The sequence below is a fragment of the Medicago sativa genome, chromosome 7, assembly GCF_051527215.1.
Source record: "Medicago sativa cultivar Bolivia chromosome 7, Bolivia_mono, whole genome shotgun sequence".
NCBI lineage: Eukaryota > Viridiplantae > Streptophyta > Magnoliopsida > Fabales > Fabaceae > Medicago > Medicago sativa.
The window spans coordinates 15,453,529-15,475,331 of NC_140755.1; the positions used below are offsets into that span (position 1 = coordinate 15,453,529).

Here is a 21,803-nt window from a genome sequence, read left to right on the forward strand (position 1 = left end):
AAAAAAAAAATGCAATCCTTCATAGTGCCATTAGACAATCCATATACAAGGAGTCGAGATCCTTTAACATGACATGCACATACTCATCAAGAGTCAATTAATTTTGTTGACCCACTCATAAAAAACCACATCGATTTTTAATGGTAGCACTGCATCTTGTCCATAGGTGTACCGATAAGGACTAAAACCTATATCAACCATTTTCGTGTTCCTTATGACCCAAAAGACTTCCTTCAAAGTTTCATGCCACTTTTTCGGTTAATCTTTGATATTTTCATTGATTATGTCTATAATAATCTGGTTAGTTGCCTTTGCTTGTCCATTCACTTGAGCACACTAAGGAGACAAATGGATGAGTTTTATGTTGTATTCTTGCATAAAGGCAATCATATTTTTACATGTGAATATAGTCCCTTGGTCGATTATGATAGTTTATGGGTTCACCAACCTGTATACCGATTTTATGCAGAATGAACATGCTTATATCATCTTGACCTATAATTATAATCAACTTACCCTTCACCCATTTAGTAAAGTTGTTGGTATCAGCGATGATAAATTTATGTCTATAGGAAGAAGGTGTATGTATCTTACTAAACAAATCCATTGACCATCCCCTAAACGACCTTGGTTCAAGGATTGGGTGTAGAAAATTGGGTGTTATGTTACCTTTGTATCGGTCCTTTCATCTAGAAAGTCTTACACTATTTTACTTCTCATAAATAATAAGCCTTTATGGTTGGCCAATAGTATATTTGGAGATGGATCAACCATTTCATCAAATAGCAAACCCTATGGGAACTGCAGAACTATTCATGGACCTCTTTCATGATTTTGAAGGAATATACTATTTTCATACATTTGATAAAGACACCATTGAATTCATTAGTATTCTAAGACCCATGATCATCGCCTCATATTCGACTTGGTTTTGGAGAACTTTAGATCTGCTTAAATATGAATTTCCTGATTATTCCTTATGGACTTTCGATAACTACCTGATTCATGTTATTTTTTTTTTCGAGATCCATCTAACATCAAGGTTTTTTCTCGGCTATTTGATCATAGATAATTTTTTCTAAGTGACTTTACAATTCTTTCTTAGTACACAAGAGTCTTGCCTTAAATATGGATTTGACTTTGTTCTTCTCCACCTTAATTCCCTTGTTGTGCTCTAGAAAACCTAAGATGTTCCTAAATGAAATTTTGGGCACACATTTGGCTAGGTTTGTCTTCAAATTGTAAAACATCATTATCTTATGAGCTTTCTCCGATCCCACCAAATGGCTATGAAAATAATTGGACTTAAACCTCCATGTTTTTTCCAATAAGGTCATGGAATATGGTATCGATGACCCTTTAATGTATGGAACCAACCTTTTAAATCCGAAAAAAGGCTTAACAATCTATTCATAAATTCCTAACGTGCCTTGGGATCTGAAGGTTACTTTGTGAGTGTCTTCCTTGGATACGAATATATTATTGTAACCTGAATGTTCATCCATGAAACTGAGAATCACGTGGCTTGTCGAGACATCGACTAACAATCAACTTCCATCATGCCACACTCATCCCTAGGGTGGCTAAGTTCAAATTCATGTAGTCGGGGCATACTGCTTTAACATGCGCTTTTTCTTGATTATGAGTACGTTGTTGAAAAACCACTATAGATACTTGTATGTCATGATGTACCCAACCTTAAGTAGTTTTTCTATCTCATCCATGATCTGATGAGGGGTGAATGTACGTAAGGGTTATGTGGTTATTACCCTACTTTTATAGGAAGTCTATACTTTGCTAGTTCTTTTACTAAACATGACATTTTCTGGTAATGCCATGCAAAACAATCCCTATCTTTCCTTTATCAACCCCATTAATTGGTCTTTTTCTTCTTTTGTTATAAAAACACTATCTTTCATTATCGTGGATTATTCGGGAGTTCCCAAATTAACATCATCTAAAGGATATTGAACCTCAAAGTTTGTAAACATTCTCTAAATTGGTGGCTCAAATAACTGATCTTGAGTATTGCCAGCCAAGGGTTTGGATGTGTCTAGTTTTTGCACCACACTTTTTTCCTCTTTATTAGTTACAAAGCATGATATGCCATGGTCTTAACCTTATACATTTCAAACCATTTTAGTAAATATTTATCCCTGGTGGTGTGTCACTTATTGAAGAGCTACTAGAGACTAGGATTTTGGTCGGGGGTCAAACACTAACGTCTTATTTGTCTGCATATCCACCAAACCTATTTGATCTTTTTCTTCCATTTTATGTTAATGTTAAACCTAGTTGGCTTGTACAATGATACCATGTCTGGAAAAGAGTCGATATCAATGGCTAGCTCTGAAACCTCTTTATTGTATACCTTGAACTTGCCCACGTTAATAACCTTTTGAATGGCATTTTCGAAGACATTGCAAATATCCATGGCGTGGTTGTAGGATTTTTTCCACTTGCAATACCTCTTGCCTTTGATCTCCTTAGCTAGAGGGATTTTGTGACCATTAATTAGCTAAATTTGCTTATCTTTAAGATAATAATCAAATATTTGGCCATCATTTGTTAAATCAATGGTAGACTCAGTTTAATCCTCTGATGAACTTGTGTCCTTACCTTTGATAAGAAGAAGCTTCTTCCAAAACTCATAGTTATCCATCCACCAGTAACATCCAACACTAATTGGCTAAAATGCTTAAGTTAACCAATTAACGATCTTTTACCCCTGAACAAATCGGATCCTTATGTTTGCAAACATTAAACCACTTAACCCAAGGAATTTTCATTGCTCCCTTATATCAACGCTAGAAAAAATTATTTGGATTTAAATTGCCAACTTCCAAACTATAGTTGCCATCTTACAATATGAGATATGGATGTTTGGAATACTACTCAACAATGTGTAAACGAGTACCATTATACCTTTGAATCTAACATATCTATGATGCCAATAAGTAAGTCAAGATTTTAAAACATGCAGCATGGGTTGCAAAGTGGAAAACATTCTTAAGTATTCCTAGGTATTGAAAAGGGAGGGAACCCTCAACAATTAAGGAAAACCGAAGCCACATGCAAAGATTCTTAATCTAGATTAACTCCTGTAAAAGCCCGATTTTTCGCTAGATTTATTTTATTATTTATTTAATTGCTTTTATGTGCATTTGTATATGCCCTTATGTGATTATTTGCCTCTGTGTGTATATTTGGTTGGGAATTGTAGAATTCGGTGTTAGAAGGGTATTTTAGTCATTTTGGACTCAGGGGTATTTTACTAAGTGCTAGGGAGTTGTAGTGAATTGTTTTCTAACCGGTAGGTGACCGTTAGTATTACATTTTACCGTTAAGTGAGTAGTAACATTTTTGGTTAGAATAGCAATGGGTTAGGCCCATTAAGGTGTTGTGAGTTGAGCCCAATTAGATAGAACCTATATAAACTCTTGTTTGTAGAGAAAATAGGGTTTTTGCCAACATTTTCAATTGAGAAGAGATAGAGATAGAGATAAGATAAAGGTTTGAAGAGAAGGATCTAGAGAAGGCTAGCAGGAGGACAAGTTTCAAGGATTGGAGCTAGGATTGGAGCTAAAGTGAAGCCTTAGTGTTGATTGTGAAGAATTAAGGTAAGGGGGTTAGACTTTAATCATAATTAATAGTTGTAGATTCTACCCTAATTCTTTCATTAAGTGGTTAATTTGAATTTAGTTGTAGAAATTCGTGCTTAATTGTGATGATATGATTATGCACATGAATTGAATGATAATTGTGTTGTTGTTGTTGTTGAATTTGTATGCTAAAATGGGTAGTTATGAACATGATGGGTTTTTGTATGAAATTTAGAATGAATAATGTTGTGGTTGCTAGATTGATGATGAATTCATGTTCCAATGTTATTGTTGTTGTTGTTAGATATGTTGTTGTTGAATTGATGCATTGGGTATCATGAATTTGGTGAATTGATGATGAAATTTGTTGTTGAAAGTTGAAGAGTGTTGGTGAATTGATGAATTTTTGATATGTTGATGTTTCAATTTCAAAACTTATGCATGTTTAAGTGTTTTGGAACATATATGACCTATAAACATCTTTGGGATTAAGTTTTGGTGTTTGGAATGATCAAAATTGGGATTTTGGGGTGAAAAGGGTTTGAAACCCGAAAGTTAGATTCTGGACTGATGAAGCTTTGCTTAAGCGAGCCATCAGCGAGCTCTAAGCGAGCGTGCCCAGAGCTTCCTGGACACAGTTCGCTTAAGCGAGCTCTAAGCGAAGGTCATCTGAAGTTTCTGGACGCAGTTCGCTTAAGCGAGCTCCAAGCGAACGAGGCCCAGTAGCTTCTGTAAGCTGGTCGCTTAAGCTAGCCAGACTTCGCTTAAGCGAACCATGCCATGTTCTGCCATGTTTGATTTTTTGTTTTGTGCACTTGGGGACCAATCCGAGCTTTCTAAAATGTTTCTTTTGACTTGTTTAACCTCTGTTTATACATTTAATCCTACTGGAACTTCATTTGAATTGAATTGGACTTGGTTTGTGAATTGAACTTAAACTTTTGAAAAATGGTCCGAGAACGCCGATTTTTCGAAAATTGAAGTAGGATTAAGGTTGTATGATGTTTATATGATTTCTAAAATTGGTTGTGATTAGTTTCATCAAGTCTTAACATGTTTTGCTTTGAAAATGGGATTTCTTTTGTAAAAATGATAAAGTGAGACGAACTTTGAGTTTTTCATGACTTCGTCATATTTGGCAGGTGAAACGCCAAAGTATCCTCTACTGCACTCACATGTAACCTAGAGGTATACTTAGTTGAGGCATTGAATCTTGTTTACTTGGTTTGGTTCAATAATTTCAATTATTTTGAAAATGAGATAAGATAGACGAACTTTGTTGAAAACGGTTCCTTTGAACCAATTACCTTGTAAATCTTTTGTGAATGACTTTATATGATTAATTGAGGATATATGAATGGTTGTTGAAGGTTGAATATGATGTTTATCATGAATGTATTCCACTTTGCTTGGTTTATGAGAAGTATGTGGAATTGTTGTGAGATATTGTGTAGTTGATGATGATGTGTGTGATGATGACTCTTATGTGAATTATGATTGTTGAATGTGTGGACATGTATACTTGATAATGCAAGGTTGTTGAGATAGTCAATGTAATGGAAGGTGTACTTTTACATTGTCGTTGTTGTGGTGAAGTTATGCATTATCGGGTCGTTGTTGTATGTCCATGCATCATATCATATTGAGTCATATGTTGAAATGTAAAAGGAGGTGTACTTTTACACAGTTGTTGTAAGAGGAGGTGTACTCTTACATAGATGTGCGGTTGGCATCTAATGACTGTTGCTACGGTACTACATGCATATATGTGTCGAGTCTAAGCGCATTGCATATTGAAATGTTATCTTGTTGTGGTATGTGAATGATGTTTGTTGGTGATAAGTGTGTTTGATGAATACATACTTGTGACATTTGGAATTGATTGGTTGATGAATTGTGTCATAATCAAATATGTGACTTGTTGAATTTTGTGCATTGGTGAAATTTGGTGAATGTCCTGATTGTGTAGATTGGTGTATATGTACATTGGTGAATTTTGTTGATGGTTGTGAATAATTGGACTATGCTATAATTTCATGTTTTACTTGTTTGTGCTTATACACTGGTGAATCAATTTGATGATAACTATTTTGATAATAATGATGAGATGAGAATTGTATATGTATATACATATGATGTGGTGATTTATTTGATAATGATGATTGCATGCTTATAACTTGAAATGATGAATTGAACTTGTTGAGTTAAGTATGCTAAATGAAGAATAAGGTGAGTTATCCTTTCATTGATTGATGTTGATGAATGATGAGCTTATGTCGATGACTTGATTAGAGATTGGATATGTCTGTTATGATATGATAATAATGTGATAGCTTGAGGTGCAAGTAATGGATGATAATAATCATGTGATGCTAGTATTCTAGGAGGGATGGTTATGTATATGTGATATGTATGAATCCTTGAATGCTATGTTTGTTTTATGTTGATTATGATTAATGTAATGCTTACCCCAGTGGTGTTTGCCGCCTACCTGTCTGTATGGATGGGTAGACGTCGTGCAAGATTAGTTGCTTTTGGTGAGTTGATGCTTGGATAGCGAGAGTTGTCTCGTTGTCGGTTGTCGAGTCTAGATTTTAGGCTCTGATTAGGGTGTAGTATCCTTTTTGTTTCTGTTGAATTCTGTTATGTTGTTGAGATTTGTCCATTGTCGGACTTGGAGGATTATTTTTGTATGAGGATGTATTGTTGACCATGGCATATTTATGTCGGAGATTTTGTATATGAATTTTATCCGCTGTGACTGTTGAGATATTATTATATATGCATGTTGAATTGGATTTTGTATAGACGTAGCGTCTATTTCTTGAATATTAGCCATATTCGCGTGTTTTATCGCTTTAATAGAAATAGGGCGTTACAAGTTGGTATCAGAGTCGTGGTCAGTCTTGTCCGGACTAGTATTCGTTGAATTTCCTGTTGTATGCGACATGTACAGAAGTACTGTCGGTACTTTTTGTGTTGTTTCTTACTTTTAGGAGGGTTTGAGCTTAGTGGGGGACTAGCAAGTCGCTTCAGGTTTGTTGGGTCTGGCAAGGGAAGGTATCTTTGGATGCGGAGGCTTAGTTTGTTGTGGTTTGTGGTAAGGTTCCTGTTTATTTTCATTGAATGATGTTTGCTTCCTTGAAGGAGAGTAGTGAGAAAGGAGTTGGTGATTTGCCGGTAGTGCAAGAGTTTTCAGAAGTTTTCTCGGACGACATTACCGAGTTGCCGCTAGAGAGGGAAGTTGAGTTCGCAATTGATTTGGTACTAGGAACGAGTCCTATTTCGATTGCGCCGTATTGGATGTCTGCATCAGAGTTAGGTGAATTGAAGCAGTAGTTGGAAGAGTGGCTCGAGAAGCAATTTATCAGGCTGTGTGTTTCTCCGTGGGATGCTCCTGTGTTGTTGGTTAAGAAGAAGGATGGAAGCATGAGGTTGTGTGTGGATTATCAGCAGTTGAACAAGGTGACAATCAAGAATCGGTATCCGATTCCGAGGATTGATGATTTGATGGATCAGTTGGTTGGTGAGGAGGTGTTCAGCAAGATAGATTTGAGATCAGGATATCATCAGAATAGAGTGATGGCGGAAGATATATCCAAAACCGCGCTCCGAACAAGGTATGGACACTATGAGTATTCTGTGATGCCATTTGGAGTATCTAATGTGCCAGGTGTCTTCATGGAATATATGAATAGGATATTTCATCCTTTTCTGGACCGTTTTGTGGTGGTGTTTATCGATGATATTTTGGTGTATTCGGAGTCTGAAGAAGAGCATGCCGAGCATTTGAGGATTGTGTTGGGAGTCTTGAAGGAGAAGAAGTTGTTTGCTAAGTTGTCGAAGTGTGAGTTTTGGTTGCGGGAATTGAGTTTCCTTGGTCATGTGATTTCTAAAGGTGGTATTGTCGTGGGTCCGTCGAAGGTTGATGCAGTGTTGCAGTGGGAATCACCTAGGTCTGTTTTTGAAGTTAGAAGCTTTCTTGGTTTGGCAGGTTATTATCAGAGGTTCATTGAGGGATTCTCGAAGTTGGCGTTGCCATTGACGCAGTTGACTCGGAAAGGACAAGCTTATGTTTGTGATGCTAAGTGTGAGAAGAGTTTCCAAGAGTTGAAGAAGAGGTTGACTTCAGCACCAGTGTTGATCTTGCCGAATCCGAAGGAATCATTTGTTGTGTATTGTCATGCTTTTAAGATGGGTCTTGGTGGTGTGCTTATGCAGAATCGTCAGGTTATGGCTTATGATTCGAGGCAGCTGAAAGTGCATAAGAAGAATTATCCGGCTCACTATTTGGAATTAGCGGCCGTTGTGTATGTGTTGAAGATTTGGAGGCATTATCTGTATGATTCTAAGTTTGAGGTGTTCAATGATCATAAGAGTTTGAAGTACTTGTTTCAGCAGAAGGAGTTGAATATGAGGCAGAGGAGATGGTTGGAGTATCTTAAGGATTTCGATTTTCAGTTGAGTTATCATCCTGGGAAGGCGAATGTTGTTGCTGATGCTTTGAGTAGGAAGTCGTTGCATATGTCTGCGTTAATGGTTAAAGAGTTGGAGTCGATTGAGCAGTTTCGAGATTTGAGTTTGGTTAGTGAGTTGACACCGGAGGGTGTGAGATTGGGAATGTTGAGGCTGACGAGTAATATTTTGGAAGAGATCAAGAATGGACAGAAGGAAGATTTGGAACTTGTAGATCGAGTGGTGTTGGTTAATCAAGGCAAGGGTGGAGACTTCAGATTGGATGAGAACGGTGTTTTGATGTTTCGTGATCGTGTTTGTGTACCATATGTTCTTGAGCTTAAGAGACGGATTTTGGAAGAAGGTCATAGAAGTAGTTTGAGTATTCATCCAGGAGCGACTAAGATGTATCAGGATTTGAAGAGGTTGTTTTGGTCGCCTGGAATGAAGAAAGAGATCGCAGAATTTGTGTATGCTTGTTTGGTTTGCCAAAAGTATGAGATTGAACATCAGAAACCGTCGGGTTTGATGCAACCGTTGTTTGTGCCAGAGTGGAAGTGGGATAGTATCTCTATGGATTTTGTTGGAGCGTTGCCGAAGACTGTGAAGGGTTTTTATTCGATTTGGGTGATTGTTGATCGGTTGACGAAGTCGGCACATTTTGTTCCTATCAAGACCGGTATGTCGGTGGCGAAGTTGGCTGAGATCTACATTGAGCAGATTGTTAGATTGCATGGTATTCCTTCTAGTATTGTGTCGGATTGGGGTCCGAGGTTTACCTCTAAGTTTTGGGAGAGTTTGCAAGTTGCTTTGGGAACTAAGTTGAGGTTGAGTTCTGCTTATCATCCCCAGACTGATGGTCAGACGGAGAGGACTATTCAGAGTTTGGAAGATTTGTTGAGGGCTTGTGTTTTGGAGCAAGGTGTCAGTTGGGTCGAATGTTTACCGTTGATTGAGTTTACTTACAACAACAGTTTTCATTCTAGTATCGGAATGGCACCGTTTGAGGCTTTGTATGGTAGAAGGTGTAGAACTCCTTTGTGTTGGTATGAGTCAGGTGAAAGTGCTTTGTTAGGGCCGGAAGTTGTACAAGAGACTACGGAAAAGGTTAAGATGATTCAAGAGAAGATGAGAGCATCTCAAAGTAGGCAGAAGAGTTATCATGAAAAGAGGAGGAAGGACATTGAGTTTCAGGTTGGTGACCATGTGTTTTTGAGAGTAAATCCTCTAACTGGTGTTGGTCGTGCTTTGAAGTGTCGGAAGTTGACTCCTCGTTTTGTTGGACCATTTGAGATTATTGAGAAGATTGGGGTTGTAGCGTATCGGATTTCTTTACCGCCATCTTTGTTGAATCTTCATGATGTGTTTCATGTGTCCAAGTTGCGGAAGTATGTGTATGATGCGTCTCATGTGATTCAAGTGGATGATTTGGAAGTAAGAGATGATTTGACTGTTGAGACTTGGCCAGTTAGGATTGAGGATCGGGAAGTGAAGCGTTTGCGTGGCAAGGAGATCGTTTTGGTTAAAGTGATTTGGGTTGGACCGACTGGTGAGAGTGCCACTTGGGAATCGAAGAGTAGGATGAAGGTTTTGTATCCGGAGTTGTTTCTTTCAGGTAATTTTCGAGGGCGAAAACTCTTTTTAGTGGGGAGAGTTGTAACAACCCGATTTTTCGCTAGATTTATTTTATTATTTATTTAATTGCTTTTATGTGCATTTGTATGTGCTCTTATGTGATTATTTGCCTCTGTGTGTATTTTTGGTTGGGAATTGTAGAATTCGGTGTTAGAAGGGTATTTTAGTCATTTTGGACTCAGGGGTATTTTGGTCATTTTATGAGTAGGGGTAATTTAGTAATTTTGATGAGGATTATTTTTAGTGCTTGGTGAGAGTGGTTATTTTACTAAGTGCTAGGGAGTTGTAGTGAATTGTTTTCTAACCGGTAGGTGACCGTTAGTATTACAATTTACCGTTAAGTGAGTAGTAACATTTTTGGTTAGAATAGCAATGGGTTGGGCCCATTAAGGTGTTGTGAGTTGAACCCAATTAGATAGAATCTATATAAACTCTTGTTTGTAGAGAAAATAGGGTTTTTGCCAACATTTTCAATTGATAAGAGATAGAGATAGAGAGAAGATAAGGGTTTGAAGAGAACGATCCAGAGAAGGCTAGAGGGAGGTCAAGCTTCAAGGATTGGAGCTAGAATTGGAGCTAAAGTGAAGCCTTAGTGTTGATTGTTGATGGGATAAACCGCAAGACAAGAAGAATTTACTCACTAACGTTCATTGTAGGCATAGAAGAGAAGAAGAAGAAGAAGAAGAAGAAGAAGAAGAAGAAGAAGAAGAAGAAGAAGAAGAAGAAGAAGAACACAAAAGTAAATAACAATAAAATAAAGGTGAACTTTTATTCCAAGAACAAAAGATGAATAATTGTGATGGCTAGCTACTCTATTTATAATTTATATTCGACTTAAAATCTAAGCAACTAATCACTAGAATGTTCCACAAGAAACTAATAGGTAGCATGTCTTTTAAGCAAAAGCAGCAAAAGGCAAATTGGGGACGTGTCAAGCTTCTATTGGTTGACTTCATATTTTTGTATCAAATCTTCATATTTTGGTGAAGGATCTTCAAATTCTTTGCACAAGATATTTTTATATGAGATCTTCATATTTTTGGCATGAATCAACTCCAATTCTCCTTTCTTTTGCTCCAAGACTCAATCAATCAAATATTCATTCCTGAAATATAATAATATGCAAATGAAGTAAAATAGGTCTAAAAGGAAATAATATTAAAATAAAATAAACTTAAATCTAAATAAAAAGGACTGAAATATTTTGTTAAAACTAACTAATTATTGACTCATCAAACTCCCTCACACTTGAATCTTTGCTTGTCCTCAAGCAAAAGGCAATGACATAGCAGTAACAAAAAGATTAACATATGGCAATACAATTGAAAACTCATGTCTCTCTTAAGGTTTTATTTCAATGTACACTAATCACAACTTCAAGTATTCCTTGTGAACCTATTCAACCCAACAACAAGTCTCAAGTGAGTGTGTATGTGCAGTCCAACCTTTTTCTTACTCCTGTATAAGACAGATATTATGAGGAACAGTTTCTATCCTTAATACTAAAGTAACCGAGAAAAGTCCTTTCTTTAATTCATATAAGAGAGATGGGAATTTAGTTTAGAATTTAACAATTTAAGCACATAGGGGCTGCAGATTTCTTAGGGGCTATCATTTTCTCATAGGAAGTCTTTATGGAGAGGGTGTCCTTTCCTCCTAGATTCCATGATCGACCTAAGTAGTGCTGCAATTTTTTTATCATCTCCGCGTAGGAAGTCTTTATGGAGAGGGTGTCCTTTTCTCATAGCTTTGATGAATTTATTTCCTCTTTTGAGGGATTTAGAACTTAAGTTCGATTTAGGGAGTCACCACCACATTTAGGAAGTCAAAGAGAGGGTATTCTTTCCTCCACATGTTGGTGCCATTCTCCCGCCCCATTTTAGTTTAACACATTATAACAATATAGCACATTATTTCTCACACAAACTTATACTACTTTTACTCTGAAGACTTTTAAGGGTCTAAGTTACCATTAAAGTTAGAACGTGCTCCTTAAAATACATACTCATACACTTACTCAAAGATTGCAACTGATTCAAAAAAAACAAGCTACTTAATCATGCCTCTCGCAATAAAAAACAAGACAAAAGAATAAAGTTCAAGGGAGTTTGGAACACTACGACTCTAGACACTTTATTAGCCCCCCCCCCCCCCCCCCAACACACACTTAGGAGAAGCATTGTCCTGAAGAAGAAGAAGAAGAAGGAGGAGGAGGAGGAGGAGGAGGAGGAAAGAAATAAAGAAAGAAGAAGAAAGAAAGAAGAGTTAAGGGAAGTGAGGAAGGGGAAAACTCACAAATTTTCATTGAGGTCCATAAGGTGGACTTTGGAGGTGAAGGTGTTGCATCATGTTTCAGAGCATTTGATTGTTTTCTTCATTTATTCTATTGTTCCTTTCAAAACCCTGTCTTTGTTTCTCGGTGCTTATTCTTTGAACCTTGGTTTGCATCCATGCCCACCGTTCATCATTATATCTTCCACCGGCTTCTTGTTTATGGTGTTGTGCACGTACCTCCTCTTTATCATCACCATCATTATGTACTTGTGGGTTAGTGCCAACATAAAACAAATTCTTCACCACTTCCAGATTAGTTATGTCCGGATTAGGTAGAATAATCAAACAATTAGCATTATTGACCTTCCACTCAAATTGAAAATTGTGGGTATAACCATGAAGTTTTAGAAAGAACATAGAGGCGAGTGTATCTAAGCTTAGATAAATATTTACTTCAATTTTATTTACTCCACTCTCCTCACCCACTCCAAACTTCCTAGCAATGAAGGTGATGATTCAACCTACCACTTATGTGATCTTTATCATCCGATTTCTTTTTAGCAAGTGAAACAAGATAATCAAGCAAATATAGCAAATGTTAACAAGGTGGTTATAAAACATAGCCCTCAATATGAACAACTCATCAGTCCTCATCATTCCTATCTCTTTCCTAGTTTATCCATAGCATTAGCATCAGGGTATCTACAAGCAGAAATAAGTTTAGAGATAAGAGATTTATACCTACTCCTTTGCTTGTCATCTTTAAAATGGATGCCATGGTTGCGGAGTGTTGATTTCTTCCTCCCTGCATCATCATCTGAGCCAACAATCTTCTTCCCTAATTTTTTTTTTTGAAATATTTTTTTTGAGAATTTTTTTTTCTTAGGCACGGCCATGCCACCATAGGCACGGGTAGTGCCTAGCCTCTGGACTTTTGGCACAAATTTTTTTTTTTCAAATTTTTTTTTCTTCGCATCATCTTGGACAAGTACCTACACAACAAATTAATATAACACAAAACAAACAAAAATAAAGCTATTAAATTCATGGGTTGCCTCCCACAAAGCGCTCGTTTAGAGTCATTAGCTTGACGATTAGAAAGTGGTTTAACTATCCTATACCCAATCTTTCAGAAAGGGACAATGGCATCAAACTAACATTCTCTCCCAAATCACACATGGCTTTTTCAAAGGTTTCAGATCCTATGACACAAGGTATGGAAAAACTTTCTAGATTCTTAAGTTTATGTGGCAATTTGTTTGGAAGTATTTCAATAAAATTCCTAAACTGGTCATCTAACTTGGATTTAACAAAACCTTGTGTTAATGGAATTTTAGGCTCATGAGATGGTGAAACAAATGACTTTTCATTCTCTCCTATGGCTTTCTCACTTTGAGGCTCATCACTCCCTATCTCTCCTGCATTGTTCTTAACTTTCACAATGGGGTCCTCTAATTGTTTACCATCCCTAAGAGTAATAGCACTTATATGGTCTTTGGGGTTGGTTTCAGTTTGGCCTTAAAGGACTTCGGAGGGTTGAGAGGAAGTAGCCACCTGTTGGGGCACTTGAGAAGTCTGAGTCTCAAGCATCTTACTGTGAGTAACTATGGAGTCTTCTTTCGATGTAAGTTTGGCAAGAGAGTCCTTCAAAAATTCAGTTTGGCAAGAGAGTCCTTCAAATTTTTGTGTGAGTGCGTTAACCTTAGCAGCTAGATGATCAAGGGAAGAAATTTCATACATATCTACCTCTTTTTTAAAGGGTGAAGGAGCAACATTAGTGATGTCCCTTCCGTAGGTCCACTGATAGTGATTTTGTGTCATGTCCTCGATCAAAGCATATGCTCTTGTGTATGTTTTATTCATCAAAGCTCCACCTGCAGCTGCATCAACATGAATTTTTGTGGTATACAAAAGACCATTATAAAAAGTGTGAATAATAAGCCACTTCTCTAAATCATGATGGGGACAAAGTCTAAGCATTTCTTTGAAACACTCCCAAGCATCGTAAAGAGATTCTCCATCTTTTTGAGTGAATTGTGTAATTTGATTCCTTAATTGAACAGTTTTATAATAGGGAAAGAATCGGGCAAGAAAAGCTTGCTTCATTTGGTGCCATGAAGTGATAGAGCCGATTTCCAATGAATGAAACCAAGCACTAGCTCTACCCCCTAAGGAAAAAGGAAAGAGGTGCAACCTTACAGCCTCTTGGTTTGCATTCAAGGTTCCACTGAGTCTTAAAAAGGTTGAAATATGAAAATTCAGATCCTCAGTGGGTGATCCGAAAAATTGATTTTGCTGCACTAAGTGAATAAGTTCAGGATCTATTTCAAAATTGTCCTCAACTGTTGGGTACACAATAACATCGTATGACTCATCTGAAGATGGAATTGCATACTCTTTGAGAGTGCGTTCCCCAGCCATATCGTTATTATCTCATGCTTCCCAAGAAGTTAAAGGCAAAAGAAGAAATAGAAAAAAAAATAAAGAAATTTTTTTTCAGTTTAATCGTTAAAAAAAATTAATCAAATTGCAATAACTCCCCGGCAACGGCGCCAAAAACTTGATGGGATAAACCGCAAGTGCACGGTTTACCGATGTAGTAATAAAAAGATATTGTTCCGAGAGGGAGTTATGAATTCAATTAACTTTTAATCAATGATTAGATTGAAAATTTAAAAGGTAGGAAGTTGTATTTTTGGGATTATTGGTTCATCATAATGACGAATCCTTCACAAACAAACCCTTAAACTTATAACTTTACGTTAGATCTAATTTCTAAAGACAAGTTTCTCTTTGGCCTATCACATCTCCTTTCGGTCTCAGTGAGTGTGTTCCTCCAACAACCACACCTATTTTCATGGGTGATTGCCTTTGGAATCCTTGAAGCTCGAAACTTTACGTGTCTCAAGGATTGCTAGACTATTTTCATGTTTCGCAATCCTTGTCTAAATTCACTTGTTCAAATATCAAAACTCCACTTTCGTTTTATGAATTGATATTTGGGATAATGAATTAACAATTATCAAACCCTCCACTTTCGCTTCTACAGTTTGATAATGGTTAATTCATGTTAAAACGGTGAATTTAGATTAGAAATTAGGGTTACATAAAATTAAGGTTTAAGGCTTGGTTTGATTAGGATTATGTCATTAGACTTATCCAACAATCCCAAGACAAGAAGAATCTACTCACTAACGTTCATTCTAGACATAGAAGAGAAGAAGAAGAAGAAGAAGATGAAGAAGAAGAACACAAAAGTAAATAACAATAAAATAAAGGCGAACTTTTATTCCAAGAACAAAAGATGAATAATTGTGATGGCTACCTACTCTATTTATATTTTACATTCGACTTAAAATCTAAGCAACTAATCACTAGAATGTTCCACAAGAAACTAATAGGTAGCTTGTCTTTTAAGCAAAAGCAGCAAAAGGCAAATTGGGGACGTGTCAAGCTTCTATTGGTTAACTTCATATTTTTGTATCAAATCTTTATATTTTGGTGAAGGATCTTCAAATTCTTTGCACAAGATATTTTTATATGAGATCTTCATATTTTTGGCATGAATCAACTCCAATTCTCCTTTCTTTTGCTCCAAGACTCAATCTATCAAATATTCATTCCTGAAGTATAATAATATGCAAATGAAGTAAAATAGCTCTAAAAGGAAATAATATTAAAATAAAATAAACTTAAATCTAAATAAAAAGGACTTAAATATTATATTAAAACTAACTAATTATTGACTCATCAATTGTGAAGAATTAAGGTAGGGGTTAGACTTTAATCACAATTAATAGTTGTAGATTCTACCCTAATTCTTTCATTAAGTGGTTAATTTGAATTTAGTTGTAGAAATTCGTGCTTAATTGTGATGATATGATTATGCACATGAATTGAATGATAATTGTGTTGTTGTTGTTGTTGAATTTGTATGCTAAAATGGGTAGTTATGAACATGATGGGTTTGTTGGAGTAAGCCCTAATAGCCAATCTATATTGATAGGGTTTGACTTTGTATCGTGATATTGATATAAATATTGTGAAAAATATATATTATAAGGAATTTCTTTATTGATTTTGTTTTGTTTCAAAATAATAAAGTCCCTAGAATAGTTAGTCCGTTTGATGGAACATTAAGTATAACTTAATTGTGAGACCCTGTTAAACATAAGGAAACTATTCTTAAAGTATCCGTAGTCAAGCTTTATTGAGAAGTGGGATATCATTAAAGCATAGAGACTATTATGTGGGTAGACTGATGATCACATCTCACAGATCATGGATAAAGAGTTATCAAGTCTTCACATAGATATAAATATTAGGAGTAATATTTATATTGGATTGACCCGCCGTGAGAATAGTACATAGTAAGTTATGAAATTGTCATAAGATATTCTCACAATGATAATAGTGTATATCGCTCTTAGACCTGAAACCACTATGATCCCTAGATGTGGACTCAAGTGCTTTGTTGCCATTCTAACGTTGTCTGTAAAAGGATAACCATAACGTTGGTTGATGGGTACTTGATGAATCATGCTGAGGGACATGAGTGTCCTAGATGGGATTTGTCCCTCCTCATAAACAGGAGATATATCTTTAGGCCTCTTGATGAAATATGACTGTAAAACTACATGGACATGCCGAAGTAAGTCAATATAAGATATTGGACTTATTCATTATTCAGTATATTTTGGAATCAAGAAATATAAACATTGATCTATACGAGGGTGACAATATCTATGCCTTGGGATCAATAAAGATATCAAGACAAAGAAGTAATTGTACACATAAGTATTATCATGGAAAGGTTTCGTCAGATCACTTGACATTCTTGTCACTTGGGTAGCAATGATGTGTTGCTAGATACCGCTCATTGTTTATAATATTAAATATTAGATTTAATATTATTGTCAACGTGACTAGAACCTATAGGGTCACACACAAAGAACAGTCAAAAGAGAAATATATAAGTATGAATTATATAAGGGGTGCGTTTAGTAAATAGCGCTAATTAGTTAGCAAAATTACTAAACTCGTTGTTGGGCTTACTGAAGCCCAATAGTGACTTCTGACTTGCAGAGCACACTAGAAGTTCTATAAATAGAACTCTAGTGCTCAAGTTTTGAGTTACAGGTTTTTGGAGCAAAACCCTTTTTCTCTGCACTTCTGATTCCTTGGCTAGCACCAAGTTTTAGAGGAGCACTGTTCGTGTGGACTAACTAGAGGCATTGCTGCTTTCCTTTGCTCGTGATCAGAAACAATTCTACTACAAAGGTTCTGCTCTTCAAGAGGTAAACACATGAATCCTTAAATTGTTTAAGTATGTGTTTGATTTGTGATTAATGATTTAATCAAGATCTGTTTCAATGGGATTTCTTCCGCAAAGAGGATTAAATTTTTGAAAAACCCCTCTTAAAATCCCTTCAATGGTATCAGAGCTTCCGTTGTGATTGAATCATTAATTCAAGTGTTTGTGCATATCGATGCCTTTTGTTTTTCCGCGTGTGAATTGTTCATAGCGTATAGTGTGCTTCTTTTGAATCATATTCATAAGTCAAAGCGGTATTCCTTTCTATGATTAAAGCTGTTTAATCATGTGTTTTAATCTTCCTTTAATTGAAAACGGCTATATGCATCCTTCTTGATTAAAGGTGTTTAATCATAATATTATATATGCATGTGAGTTATCTTTTCTTTAAATTGTTTAAGTTTATTTTTTTTGGATCCAAAATTGTTTAAGTTTATGGAAACTCACTATCTATCTATCTATCTATCTATATATCTTTGTAAAGGAAACTTGAGTTGTTCTCATGCAAGCTTTGTGATGATGTGGCACTCTAGAAAAGCTGCCTATCATCTCTTAAATCACTCTTTTGAACTTTGCAACTTTCCACTATATCAATTAGATGTCTAACCTCTCTTAAAACCTTCCAATTCTCCACTATACTATATCAACTTAATGTCTATCTAATTATATATAAAATAATGTCATAGTTGCCCCACTGTTTATTGAATGTATAACTATTCGGTCTCCAATCCAATAGTATATATTTGTTTCAACATCAAAGAAAAAAAATTGAAGAGGTACACATTAATAATCTTTATAGATGTTCTAATGGGTACACTCTAAGAATTCCAACGTATGCAATTATTTTAAGAGATATATATTGATCATTTTAACTATGGCTTAATGGTCACACTCTTAAGAATTCTAGCCTCCACACATCCACACAATTGAGTAGAAATACAATCCTCTTTATATTGAGTTTAGCTAGAATTGGATAATTTTGTAAAAAAAAGAAGAAGCAAGAATTGGATTATAAAAAAAGGTATGTTCGGTACTGATTGTTAGAGGTTTGGTTTCAGGTGTTTGAAAATTTACAGTACTATTATTGTTTCACACGACTCTCCCTCCATGCAAAAATCTTGCAACCACGAGAATTAGAAGGTATGTATTTTTGGTTGTTTTTTTTATACATTTTCTTCATATAACTGTATACCGCTATAGAATCAAATTTATGATTATTTCGTACATGACTATATGATTTTATGCATGATGCTAATAATTGTAGGAAAAAAAATATTGTAGATCATGGTGAGTTTCCAACCAACTATTTGGTGCTATAAATTTTGATTTTGTGTCGTGGTTTTCTTTCTATGTTTGGATAGGGACTCAAGGTTTCTCTAATGTATTGGTCATACATTATATCCATGTTGTTTTATCACTGGCTTGGTATTGATATAATTTTTGTTAATTTACTTTTATAGCTTTCTTTTTATTTTGTTTCTTAATGTAAATATAGGCATTGTGATCTTTGTTTTTGTATGCATGACGACAAGGGTATAAATGGTCTTTGTTATACCATCTATCTATATATCTTTGTAAAGGAAACTTGAGTTGTTCTCATGCAAGCTTTGTGATGATGTGGCACTCTAGAAAAGCTGCCTATCATCTCTTAAATCACTCTTTTGAACTTTGCAACTTTCCACTATATCAATTAAATGTCTAACCTCTCTTAAAACCTTCCAATTCTCCACTATACTATATCAACTTAATGTCTATCTAATTATATATAAAATAATGTCATAGTTGCCCCACTGTTTATTGAATGTATAACTATTCGGTCTCCAATCCAATAGTATATATTTGTTTCAACATCAAAGAAAAAAAATTGAAGAGGTACACATTAATAATCTTTATAGATGTTCTAATGGGTACACTCTAAGAATTCCAACGTATGCAATTATTTTAAGAGATATATATTGATCATTTTAACTATGGCTTAATGGTCACACTCTTAAGAATTCTAGCCTCCACACATCCACACAATTGAGTAGAAATACAATCCTCTTTATATTGAGTTTAGCTAGAATTGGATAATTTTGTAAAAAAAAGAAGAAGCAAGAATTGGATTATAAAAAAAGGTATGTTCGGTACTGATTGTTAGAGGTTTGGTTTCAGGTGTTTGAAAATTTGCAGTACTATTATTGTTTCACACGACTCTCCCTCCATGCAAAAATCTTGCAACCACGAGAATTAGAAGGTATGTATTTTTGGTTGTTTTTTTATACATTTTCTTCATATAACTGTATACCGCTATAGAATCAAATTTATGATTATTTCGTACATGACTATATGATTTTATGCATGATGCTAATAATTGTAGGAAAAAAATATTGTAGATCATGGTGAGTTTCCAACCAACTATTTGGTGCTATAAATTTTGATTTTGTGTCGTGGTTTTCTTTCTATGTTTGGATAGGGACTCAAGGTTTCTCTAATGTATTGGTCATACATTATATTCATGTTGTTTTATCACTGGCTTGGTATTGATATAATTTTTGTTAATTTACTTTTATAGCTTTCTTTTTATTTTGTTTCTTAATGTAAATATAGGCATTGTGATCTTTGTTTTTGTATGCATGACGACAAGGGTATAAATGGTCTTTGTTATACCATTGCTGCTCAAGAAGTCCGTGGAAAAGGGAAACTCATGTGAGTATATCTTTAAACTAATATTCGTATCAAATTATAAAAAATGGAATTTGTAATAAGCATGATTTACATAGTTTTCTTTACAAAGATATATAGATCTATAATTTACTCTTAATTTTAATAAAATAAAATTCTCACATTCATGAGTTATCCTCCACTATATATCAATTTATATCTAATTAATGAACCGCTACTATATCAATTTATACCATTGCTGCTCAAGAAGTCCGTGGAAAAGGGAAACTCATGTGAGTATATCTTTAAACTAATATTCGTATCAAATTATAAAAAATGGAATTTGTAATAAGCATGATTTACATAGTTTTCTTTACAAAGATATATAGATCTATAATTTACTCTTAATTTTAATAAAATAAAATTCTCACATTCATGAGTTATCCTCCACTATATATCAATTTATATCTAATTAATGAACCGCTACTATATCAATTTATACCATTGCTGCTCAAGAAGTCCGTGGAAAAGGGAAACTCATGTGAGTATATCTTTAAACTAATATTCGTATCAAATTATAAAAAAGGTGAATTCTAGGGTGAGGGCTCTATTAAGTCCCTCACCGGTGGACCACTTGGAACAACCATTAGATTGATCAAGTTTATATATGATATTATACACTAGATCACACATTTCTTATTTATTTATTTTTTTAATAAACTATTTATTTTTTCTTCCTCCCATTTAGTTCATGATCGCACCAAAGTTTGCAGTGCCCAGGAAAACTGCTATCCACGAACCTCCACTGCCGTCCTCACATATCCTATTTGAGGATTATTCCTCTAATATACTGTCCTGGTTTTAATTATAAAGATGAAAGTTTCATTTTTTTTAATTAATTAACAAATAATTGCTAAAATGGATGAAAACAAGGATCATGCTATAAATATATCTTTTAATGAATCTTTACGTGAGAAGTGTTCTAAGATTGGATGAAATCAAGGGGTGACGTGATGTTATAAGTATATTCAATCAACATTTTCAAAGATTATGCCAAGTAATAAATTATTGTGATTACTTGAATTTGAGATGAGTTTACGGTTGCTAAAGAAAATACATCAAAATTCATAACTGTGCTTAGAAGATGGTGATTTGGGAGTTGATGGTGGTAATGAGTACGTGAGAGTGAGATTGAAGAAGATCTGGTAGGACAACATAATCCGATGGTTTTTATTCATGGTTCACCATGAACCACTTAGTTGGTGGTTCACTCTAGAATCCACCTATAAAAAATGGAATTTGTAATAAGCATGATTTACATAGTTTTCTTTACAAAGATATATAGATCTATAATTTACTCTTAATTTTAATAAAATAAAATTCTCACATTCATGAGTTATCCTCCACTATATTATTACTTAATAGTAGTTCCTCAAACTTATAAAGACAATTTGAACTGCTCCATGGGCTTCTTGCTTTAGTCCTACAAACCTCTGACTCTTGAAATCTTGGAGGTTGAGAAGAACAGCCACATAACTACAATTAAAACCACATTTTTATTTGTAACTTCCACCTTTTAATAGTTTAAAAGTCTGTGGAATACGGTCTACTAGGATATGAAAATTCCAATCATTCAATTTGTGTTTTGGAGACGGATGTCTTTGTAAACCTGTTGCTAAGTTTTATAGATTTTCTTAAGTTGGAGCTCAATTGTATGGGCAATGAAGTTTGAGGTGAGAGGATGTTATACATATTGAAAATTTATTTTTCAGCTTTTTATCATGGTGTTTGAGAATATGCATAATGATGCACAAATTATTATCTTGCATGTGTTTGTGTGTGTTATTTTTTTTAGATATCTTAGTTTTCTATGATTTATT

The 21,803-nt window shown here is 35.0% G+C and overlaps 1 long non-coding RNA gene and 1 other non-coding gene across 2 annotated transcripts; both read left to right on the top strand.

The window, feature by feature from the left end:
• Positions 1–13,917: 13,917 nt before the first annotated feature.
• On the top strand, positions 13,918–14,024 carry LOC146904541 (small nucleolar RNA R71). Its single transcript, XR_015020847.1, has one exon. It is a non-coding gene; the product is annotated as a small nucleolar RNA R71 (small nucleolar RNA).
• A 5,134-nt stretch (positions 14,025–19,158) lies between these two features.
• LOC146904542 (uncharacterized) lies at positions 19,159–20,114 on the top strand. The gene is made up of 2 exons (XR_015019441.1): positions 19,159–19,516; positions 19,870–20,114. It is a non-coding gene; the product is annotated as an uncharacterized LOC146904542 (long non-coding RNA).
• Positions 20,115–21,803: the final 1,689 nt, after the last annotated feature.